This window comes from Ctenopharyngodon idella, chromosome 3 (genome assembly GCF_019924925.1).
Source record: "Ctenopharyngodon idella isolate HZGC_01 chromosome 3, HZGC01, whole genome shotgun sequence".
NCBI lineage: Eukaryota > Metazoa > Chordata > Actinopteri > Cypriniformes > Xenocyprididae > Ctenopharyngodon > Ctenopharyngodon idella.
Genome location: NC_067222.1, coordinates 9,850,369 through 9,861,596, shown reverse-complemented (window position 1 = coordinate 9,861,596; position 11,228 = coordinate 9,850,369). Strand labels below are relative to the sequence as shown.

At 39.7% G+C, this 11,228-nt stretch overlaps 1 long non-coding RNA gene across 1 annotated transcript; it reads right to left on the bottom strand.

Annotated features, from left to right (window-relative positions):
- Positions 1-993: 993 nt before the first annotated feature.
- On the bottom strand, positions 994-9,265 carry LOC127510075 (uncharacterized). Its single transcript, XR_007929457.1, has 2 exons — positions 8,199-9,265; positions 994-1,109 (listed from the first exon to the last, which is right to left on the bottom strand). It is a non-coding gene; the product is annotated as an uncharacterized LOC127510075 (long non-coding RNA).
- Positions 9,266-11,228: the final 1,963 nt, after the last annotated feature.

Here is an 11,228-nt window from a genome sequence, read left to right as displayed (position 1 = left end):
TGACTTTTCTCTGTACCTGTTGGAGCTGGGTCTGGACTCTGGAGCAGGCACTCTGCATTCACTGTCTGCAGCAAGCTTCTCGGCACTCAGCAGGATGCTTGTGGATTTCCCTGGATGCTTGGGGTTGTAACAATCGTCTCTCTTCTTGGTCGATAAGTCTGGAGCTCCAGCGCCATCCGCAGTCTTGAAAACTGTCTAGGGTCAGATGCTGTCAGACTGGGTATGGTAGGTTTAAGTCCTCTGTATATCTTCTCTTGAACATGTAACATCTCAGCTCTAGATGTAATCTCAGGTCATTGTGGTAAATGGAACTCTTTCACCTGGATAGAGACCATATCTAGATTGAGGAGTCCCGTCGTGATAATGCATGGCTTCAACAGGCTGTTGTGAGTATGCATAAGACCTCTGTGGGGGGCGAGATGGCTTCCTGCATTTCTGCTTCATTCAGACTGGCAGTTGGTAATACTCTCTTCACATAGCCTGATCCAGGAACTTGATAGTCTGCTAGATGTGCAGGTAGCCTTATTTGTCGTCTAGGTCGGACAACAGGAGGATCTGGCTCAGGGTGGGATGTCATCTCTCTGCTATGATTCGCTGCTCCGGCTCGAAGGACCACTTGAATTGAAGAGGTTCGAAGTTTGGCTAATTTAGATCTGTGCGAAACACAGCAGGCAGTCAGTTAGAACTGTGTGAGTTGACTCTTAGTTGATGAGACACACCAAGCAGGGTCTAAGTTCTCACTCTGTTTACTGAAGAGTTGTTTGAGTATACATGTGTGGTTCTGTAACAAATTATACAAGAGAAATAAACTTATTATATATATATATATATATATATTCCACAAACATAAACATCCATTTAAATAATTAAACAGTATACAGTCTGTATACAAGAATTATAGGCCTATTAATAAAGTATTATTGGACAATTATGAGTAATGTTGTGGCAAAAAATCAACACTGACTCTACTGCATAAGAGATAAACACATCCAATTGTCTTTAAAGGTTTTATTTCTTGCAAGAAAGGTCAGACAGTCATACAGGCTCACAAGTAGCTGCAGAGTGTAAGACAAAGAACGAAAGCTTCCCCTCACTTTTATATCTCTGACCTCCAAGGCTGAAGCCTCTGTCCTTTTACCATATTAGGAACATGTTTACCACTTCAGTGTTTTCCACTTGTCATCCAAAGAATGCATACTTAAACACTTCTGAGAATAACAAAATCATTTAACCATAAGCATATAAGTAAAATCATATGGAAATTATACAGAAACTCAAATTTTCCCCCACAATTCCCCCCTTTTTATCATTCATTGATAACTAATCACTACATCTATTACAATGCTTCACTAAGGTAAAAATGCATATCTTCTCAAAAAATATGAAAACAAGCAAATGTACATTATTACATCACATTTATACTCTTCATCTCTGATTTTCATCACATGCATGTACCATCTTAGTTGTATAACATCTTTTCACAACAGATCTATTTTGTAGCCCACGATGTGTCGTTGTCGAACCTTGGTGGTGATTTGGAATTCCTTGAGCTGATTTCACCTGTACACAAACCTTAGACAGGATAGAAGACATTTCATTGCAATAGTTCAACATGTCATGTTCACACAATTCGGTTGGTCACTCGTTGTTTAGCCCCTTCCATTCCCAAAAATGGGGTCTTCCAACCTAATTTAAAATTTTCAGGCATATTTTCAGCCATACATTCATTAATTACCATCCCCCTTTTTGATGCATTTCCCATCAATTTATCTTAGTGGTTGGAGAAATGTTTCTCTAAACAACATTTGCCATCAACACTAAACTAAACTCCATCTTTAATTCTGCAACCAGATTTCCTCCAGGTTCTCTGCCTCTGAACATGTTCTCTAAAGAGTTAGAAAAATCAAGGTTATTTTCAGATAACAGATTACACACAATCTCCTGTGTCTGCTCCAGCACTTCCTACAGAAACAGAGACTTTTTACATTAGTTTGTCAGCACAAACAGGGATTCAAACCACATCACCTCAAAAATCGTCTACCACCCTGAACCAATAACAGGCGTCTGTGTAGATTGTCACAATTTTGTCAGTCATCAGTTTACCCGCTCCAGTGAGGGTCACAAGCTCATCTGCTTATGCCAAATACTTAAAGGACAGCAGCCCTGAAACTAACACTTCACACTCCATGGTCACAACTTATCCTTCGAAATTCAGACCTGTTGTTTTGTCTCTGAAGGCAGAGCCATCTACAAACAACACATCCTCACAGTTATCAAATGGTTTGTCTCGCAGATCAGGTCATGGTGTACAGACCTGATCAAGGACAGTCAAACAACACTGATGTTCCTTCCCATCCTCCTTTGTTCTCCCACCAGTCCTTCATACTGTGAATGTTACTGGGCTCTCTGGATAATTTTTATTGCCAGTGTGTCACTGTTTCTCTGCCATCAAGTCTACAACATTTTACATTTATCATCGTGACCACACATAGCTGGCAGTGTTTAAATTCAGACCCTCAGTTGAAGTTAGACAAGGGGTTTTAACCCTTGGACGGCAATCTTCAATTTTCCAATTCCAATTTTCCATAAATACTTAAACATACTAATCCAGAGAGTAATTCAAATCAACATCATAAATGACAAAAGTAGTCATAATTACCACTAACAGACAGAGCTGGATAACCAGTCCACTTAAAGCTCGTCCCATGTTCTGTATCGTCTTTTTCATCAGATTCAATCAGAATTATCTGCTTGTCAACATTTGTCGTTTCACTTAACCCATCTGTAATGATAAAACACTCATTCACACTAGGTTAATGACATATACACTCTTTGAGGACAGAATAGTTTCCCCAAACTAACACATACAAAACAATTCAGTCCAGTCACCCTCACACTCACTCACACTAGACACATGAATATAAACTGCTCATTTTCAAAGTTTGCTTTTGGTGTTAAAATCTAAAAAAAACCAAAAAACATTTGAACTTCACAGTTTTTCCCCCTGTAGTTCTTTACTTAGTTTTTACATGATCTCTTATCCAGTCTCAGAACTTATCTGCTCATGTTAATTCTTTTCTACAAAAGTCAGCTGGGTTGTTTCTATTTGAAAATTATGAAATAATTCAATGTCTTTTAAAATACAGTAGATGAAGAAACAGAGACACAAAAGATTTGTGAAGATACTGACAGTCATCCTGCAAAGCAGTTGTGTGACTTCGTTCAGCACACATCTGCAATTTTCATGATGTGATGCATGTGCCATGAAAACCGTAATGAGCCACTGACAGGATCAAGGAACAAGGTCGGCTAAAGCTGGGAAAGTTCAGCTAAGGTATTTAACCACCAGGAACATGACAAAGCAAGTAGCCAGCATTCCAGCCATCATGATGAACTTGTCCTGTGTTGCTCGCTTCTCAATCAAACGCATGACCGTGTTCGACAAATCTCATTGATTTGTTTTGTTTAAGCTTTAGCAGGCTGATAACAGACAGACAGAGTATCATTGCCTCTACCCCAGCAGTCTCTCTCTCACTGCACAAATGATCTTTTCAACAGCCTCTCAAGACTGTAACTTAGACTAGGAGCATTTTTAAAGTTATCTTTAGGTTAAATGCTGTATTCACTTAACTTTCTCTTGAATCTGCAAAATCAGTCTTCATCTTTAGCCCCCACCATGTCTTGGAATTATCCTCTGCCATGTCTAATGACCTGCAGGAGTGAAACCATGATAGAGACATATTAGTTCAAAATCAACACAGCCTCATGAATTCAGGGATTCATCGTAATGCTGAATCCTAAACTTCTATACCGGTTTTTGCCCATAAGACAACCAACATCATGTTACTAAATTTTATGGTCTCCCCAGAAATGACGGACAATCACCCCATGGTCTCAGTCGGCTCTTGAAAGCTCATTCCCATCAGCTCTTTATCATTAATCTTTTCCCTCAGGGTCTTGTCCCCTGGCATAGTTGCATCAAGTTGTGGACACTTGTCACAATGAAAAACAAGCCATCCTAGGACTGCGGTTTCTGGTGAGTGGTATAGAGGAACATTTTTGGGGCAGACTGCTGTACCTTCTCACAGGTCATCCCCCTTTTGATGCTGCTGGCCTCACAGACATCCGCTCAACTCTCATACCCATCTCACACAAAACACCTCCCTTCAGGGTAGATGCCCAGTGGCGGTGGTGACCCCCTGCCTTAGGTTGTCCCCTGTCTGGCCAAAGAGGATCTTACCCCTCATTGAGAAATCACCTCGTGCACACTGGTAACCGCTCTTTCCCATCATGAAAACTCTGACAGTTTTCTTCAACAGAATCAGGTGTTTTCTGGAGCTTAGGAAAGGTGCATTCAAGAGCCACCAGAGCCATTGGACTGCCTAATAGTGTTAAAACATGGAGACAGGTTAATGACAGCAGTATTTAATCACTAAAATCATTAGACATTCTCAGCAGCAACATATCAGTGCTGACATTATACTCAGTGAACTTATTACAACTGTCCATTAAGTGTAGTGTTCTGCTACATCTGTAACCGGAGCCATCGGCCCTGCACATGGTGGTGGCAAAGATCAGACAAAAAGTTACTGGTCATAGAGGAAATTCATCAAAATAGTCACTTCTATCATTCAAGGTCTGTATTACTAATTTAAAGACCTCTTTACACTCATTGAGATTTACTTTGACACATTTAACAACTAATTGCCCTCTTCATGGCAATCATTTCTTTTAACATCTCTGTGTCCATGATTTTCAACTGAGACACTGTACTTCACTATAAATAGCTTGTTATCACTTATGACACAAGCTCAGATAGCAGCATATAGCTGACTTTGAATGAGAGAGACTCTGAGGATTTCAGGACTAGTACCCTGCCTTTTTATAACTTTTAACATCAAACTTTACTCTGGCCCAGCTTAAGACTTTGCCAGAAATGACATATGTTTTAAAATAAACAGCTGTGTTTATATTTGTCTTTTACTAACACATCAGGGAAATTAGAAATTACAAATTTCCAGTCAGGTTGAGTGTCATCTCTTGCCCTCCCAGCTCACTGACCTAACGAAATTACAAGCAGAGTTTGCAGACGTGTTCTCACCCCTACCGGGCCGTACTAATTTGATTCAGCACCATATCGAGACAGAGCCAGGCGTGGTAGTTCGCAGCCGGCCGTACCGTTTGCCTGAACATAAGAAAAAAGTGGTTCAGGCAGAATTAGGGGCAATGCTTGACATGGGCGTAATAGAAGAATCCAACAGTAACTGGGCGAGCCCGATAGTTTTAGTTCCGAAAACGGACGGCTCGGTTCGGTTCTGTGTGGATTATCGCAAGGTGAATGCTGTATCGAAATTCGACGCGTATCCAATGCCACGGGTGGACGAGCTGCTTGATCGGCTCGATACGGCTCGGTTTTATTCGACACTGGACTTAACAAAGGGATATTGGCAGATCCCCTTGTCTCCATTATCTAAAGAAAAACAGCTTTCACCACGCCATTTGGATTACACCAATTTGTCACCCTTCCGTTCAGGCTGTTCGGGGCTCCGGCTACCTTTCAGCGTCTCATGGACAGGATTTTATGGCCCCATGCTGCATATGCTGCTGCCTATTTAGATGACATAATTATATTTAGTCATGACTGGCAGCGGCATATGCAGCATTTGAGGGCTGTCTTGAGGTTGCTGAGAGGAGCTGGGCTCACGGCCAACCCGAAGAAGTGTGCAATTGGGCGGGTGGAAGTAAGATATCTGGGCTTCCACTTGGGACATGGGCAGGTGCGTCCCCAAATTGATAAGACGGCAGCAGTTGCGACCTGTCCGCGTCCCAAGACCAAAAAGGAGGTGAGACAGTTCCTAGGGCTGGCGGGATATTATAGAAGGTTTGTACCTAATTATTCGGACCTCACCAGCCCTTTGACTGATCTCACTAAAAAGGAGGCACCAGATACGGTCCAGTGGACGGAGCCATGCCAGCAGGCCTTTACCCAAGTGAAGGCTGCTTTATGTGGTGGGCCGTTGTTACACTCTCCTGATTTTTCTCTCCCTTTCCTGTTGCAGACAGACGCGTCGGACAGGGGGCTGGGTGCCGTCCTGTCCCAGGAGAGGGGGAGGAACGGCCGGTGCTGTACATTAGTCGGAAGCTCTCGAAGAGAGAGACTAAGTACAGCACCATAGAAAAGGAGTGTCTTGCCATCAGGTGGGCCGTCCTCACCCTCTGCTATTATCTCCTGGGACGGGAGATAACACCCTCTGTTCGGACCATGCCCCCCTGCAGTGGCTCCACCACATGAAGGATACCAACGCACGGATCATTCGTTGGTATCTAGCTTTACAGCCTTTTAAGTTCAAAGTGGTCCACAGGCCGGGTGCTCAGATGGCTGTGGCCGACTTCCTCTCCAGAAATGGGGTGGGGGGGGGGGAGAAGTGGGATTTTGGGATTTTTACACTGTGATAGCGATACGCTCATCACATAAAAACATATTTGAGACTGTTCAAATATTTTTCCATAAAGTGAAACTATGTTATTTTCATAAAATTAATTTTTGCTGCTATATTTCTCTTCATTATAGCCACTTATCCCGTATTCCTCTATCAAATAGTTAATCTGCAGATGCAAACTCTATTATCCATATGGTTTCTACTGTTTTGCAGAACCACAATGTTATTGTACCCATATCTCAACTACTAGGTTGCACTGACAGCCTTATAGCTGCTTTCTCCTTCAACCATTATTATATAAATTCTAGTTTTCTAGACATCTAATGTCATGCCTCTATTTAATGGATGCAAAACAAAACTTTTTTGTAAGTTACATTCAGTTCTCCTTCCCTACATGCCCATTCTTTCTGCATCGACATTCTTTTCCCTTCTGTCTGCTTCCTGCACCCAACAATCTCTTTTCTACTTACATTTCACACACACACACCACTTTTACACAACATCCCCACATCGCAGTTCTCTTCTTCTCATTCCCTTACGACCTTAAGTCTTATGACATTCAATGTTCCCTCTTCTCAGAAAATCATATTGTTTGACTAACTTATCTACATCTAGCATGCATTTTTGGCCATACAATTTTCTCATTTGATAAAACACTGGTGCATCATTTTCTGCAAGCTTGCTCTGGGATTTCCCCATATTGGATCTCCCGACTCTAATGGATTTACCTTGTCGATGCGCACCTAATAATTTGTTGGACGTCTCCTACAGATCCGACCTTTAACCCAAAGTCAGACAGGTTGAGCCTCAATGCTCCCCGATCTTTTTAACCCAAAACCGGACGGGCTGAGCCTTAATGCTCCAGCTTAAGACGTTTAAACTGTGTCACTCCTTCACAAATTTGTTTACTGCAGCACCCTCACTGCAGCTGGGCTCAATCCCAAAATTTGCTTCAGTGCGACCCAGCTTAGATTTCTCAGAAACCTCCCTCCATGGAAACGTCTTTACTGTCCCAACGTGATGCAGTTTCCAGGAATGTCTTAATCACGCTGCTTCTCACAATGGTGTTTAAATTATGTCATACAGCCTAAGTTCCCTGACTTACAAATTTGTTTCTGCAGCACCCTCACTGCAGCTGGGCTCAATCCCAGAAATTTGTTTCAGCTTGTATGACGCAGCTCAAATTTCCCCTCTAGAAATTATCTGTACTGCTGCATGTGCGACCTCAATTCCTAGAAACCCCTCGACCACGACCACAGAGTCAGCCAGAGCCACCAATATGGTTCGTCCCGTTTCCTAATCTTTCTTAATTTACCAAATCACACGTACTTCATTCTTAATCCCAAAATTTCAAACTTACTCTTAATTCTCCATAAAATTTAGATTTATCTCTTACCAGAGAGTCGTGTAGCCACCTGGGTTCGTTTACTGATTCCAGTGGTGTCCCCTTCTGGACCCTGGCGGTCGGCCCCTCATCCCTCAATCTATTCGGGGTAGGGCTGAGACTACTAAGTCCAGGATGATCAGTCACCGTCCGCTCTCGGGTCCAAAAGGCACATCCAAGGAATCCCACTTCTGACACCAAATTGTTGTCGCAAAAAATCAACACTGACTCTACTGCATAAGAGATAAACACATCCAATTGTCTTTAAAGGTTTTATTTCTTGCAAGAAAGGTCAGACAGTCATACAGGCTCACAAGTAGCTGCAGAGTGTAAGACAAAGAATGAAAGCTTCCCCTCACTTTTATATCTCTGACCTCCAAGGCTGAAGCCTCTGTCCTTTTACCATATTAGGAACATGTTTACCACTTCAGTGTTTTCCACTTGTCACCCAAAGAATGCATACTTAAACACTTCTGAGAATAACAAAATCATTTAACCATAAGCATATAAGTAAAATCATATGGAAATTATACAGAAACTCAAAATTTCCCCCACAGTAACTATACTGAACATCGCTAGTAGCACGTGAATGCCATTTAACTGGGCATGCCACAAGCATGCTATAAGCCGCTTATCGCTGCGTCATAATAATAATCTCCAAATCACGTGCATCCAATAATAACACAGTGTGCAATACATAAACATCTAACATAAAATATCACATAGAAAACCTCCAAAATACACTGAACAGAAAGATGAATACAGGCAGAATGATGCTAATTGGCTACTGTTTAGACTGGAAATTAAACTATGCATTTCTCAGTTATAACGGGAAATATGTGGACAATATTCACTTACGTGATATGTACGCACACAGCAACTCAATACAGTCTTAAACTGCACAGCAATAAAGCATCGATGGATGAACTATAATGACGATGACAAACTTTAGACTCTAACATGCGCTGACTCTTCTCTATTTCCAACACGGTTCCGCTTCAGCACACGTGACGCAATGGTAACATTGTGCGCTGTGATTGGTCAGGATTATATGGGACATTTAAAGCATCCGGGCCTTTTGCACACACTCAACATATTTTTTTCGCATGTAACGTTACTTGTGCTGCTGGTGTGCTGTTCTATATATTTGTGTGTATGATTGTAAAATGATTCTGCCACTGTAAACTTATTAAACATATTTACACATATTTGGAAATTGTAGGCTACACTGCATATAAAAAATGGGCTTGTAATGCATTAGTCATACTGAAATAAATAAGCACTAATAAAATGAATTCCAAGGATGTAAACTTAAAAAATATACTCAAATTTAACTTTAAATACACTACAACTTCAGGATATTTAATAATGTATTTTTTAAATATACTTTCAGTGCATTGATACAATGCTCATTTTCAGCACACAGTTAAAATATACTTCAAATAAATACACTTTTAAAAAATAAACTTAACTTTCACTTCAAGTATATTTTTCTAAAATATATTTTACAGAAAATATACTAAAGTACAATTTTTTTTAAAGTGTGTTAAAAGTTGTATTGTGAAAATATGATGCTAATATACTTTTTATATATTTAAAGATTTACAAAGTACATTTTTGTTAGTATATTTGCAATGTACTATAGAAAAAGGGAATATATTTAAAATACGATAAAGTATACTTTTTTCACTAGGGTTATGAGTTGAGTATGTGCGATAAAGCTGCGCAGATTACATATAAACTTTGCCAGCAAATTGAGTGAATATAATTTGTGAAACATAACCTGCCAAATTGCCTAGTGTATTGATTTGACATCTTTACCAGTTGATTTTTACCCGCATTTTACAGGTCACCCTGTCATTATGAAATTGCATAGAACATCTTGTGTGTGTAAAAGCTGTTTAATTACGTTATGACAATATAGTATAGTAGAGCTCAGAAAAAGTTCTCTTTCCTTCAGTGATTCTGCTTGTTATCATCAGATGTCTTCAATAATCGAACAATCATCACTCCAATTAATCACTTAAGTACCTAATTATGTCTAATGCTGCTTTGGTGTCACTTCCCATATTGACACAGAGTGGTGTTAATTTAACAGGGAAATTACAGTGTGTCTTGTGTTCTTAAACCAGTCTAAAGATTTGTCCTATTCAGTGTAAAATTCCACCCACAATACAAGTTTTTTGTAACAATCTGTTTCCTGTAAGACATCAATTCAAGCACGCAAAACATAAATGCCAGTATCTGATCCTTTGTCTTTTAGACCTTCAAACAAGAACTGCAAGTAACTAAAGGAACATGCGGGTACATTTTTGCTTTCTTTTTGCTTTCAATCACATGAATGAACTTGTGATATGTTAACCATCGCAAGTGTATAAATATCCCCATTTATTGAAGTATCTGTGCTCTAAATGGTCTTTTATATGGGTGATTTGTTTGTTAGATCATTGATTACAGCAGCCCTGTGATGTTACAGCATAAGATTCTGCACAAAAATATTGGAAAATATATATATATAATAAAATAAAGAAATACTTTCTTATTATTATTATTTATTTATTTTATACATATCGAAACCCCTGGGGTTCGATATGTAGTTTTGAGATACTGAGCTTCAAAGATTTTGCATTCCATACAGCACAAATGATAGATAAATCGACACTGATTGGTTTGCAAATAGAACCTTATAGTACCAAGTCAGGTACTACACTCAGTTCTGTTCATAATTTGTTTTATGGCATGCTGGGAGCCATGGGTGAGTTTTGATTGTCTAATTATATTGAAAATGATAGATCTTATGCTGTAGAACAGGACTGCTGCAATCAATAAAGTAAATCTAACTCAAAGATCAGGCACCAAATAAGTTTAGTGATTCAGATCACAACATGATGATTATGTAATGAAAAACATAACCATAACCAGCAATACCTGATCACCTTTTTTTCTTTTTTTTTTTTTTTTTTTGATTCTGCTTGTTAACATCAGGTGTCTTCATTAATGCTCAATCATCATTCAATTTATCACTGAATGATCTCATTAATGTTAACACTGCGTCAAATAAACTCTGAGGGGAATTAATTAACACTGGGGTTTTGCTGTGTAAATATTAATATACAGCAGAGGTCCTCAACTCTGGACCCTGAGATCCACTTTCCTGCATAGTTTAGCTCCGACCCTAATCAAACATACCTGAACAAGCTAAATTATTTATGTAAATAAATAAATCATTAGGGGCTGTCTTTTTTAGGGGCTTTAATGATTAGGGGCTTCCAGTTTAACGCATTAAAAATATTAATGCAATTAACCCAGCATCTGTTTTTTCTGTCATCCTTTGGCTAGCATTACAATATATGATCACGCTCTTATTCATGCAAATGCTTTTAAACCATTTAAATGCGCCAAAA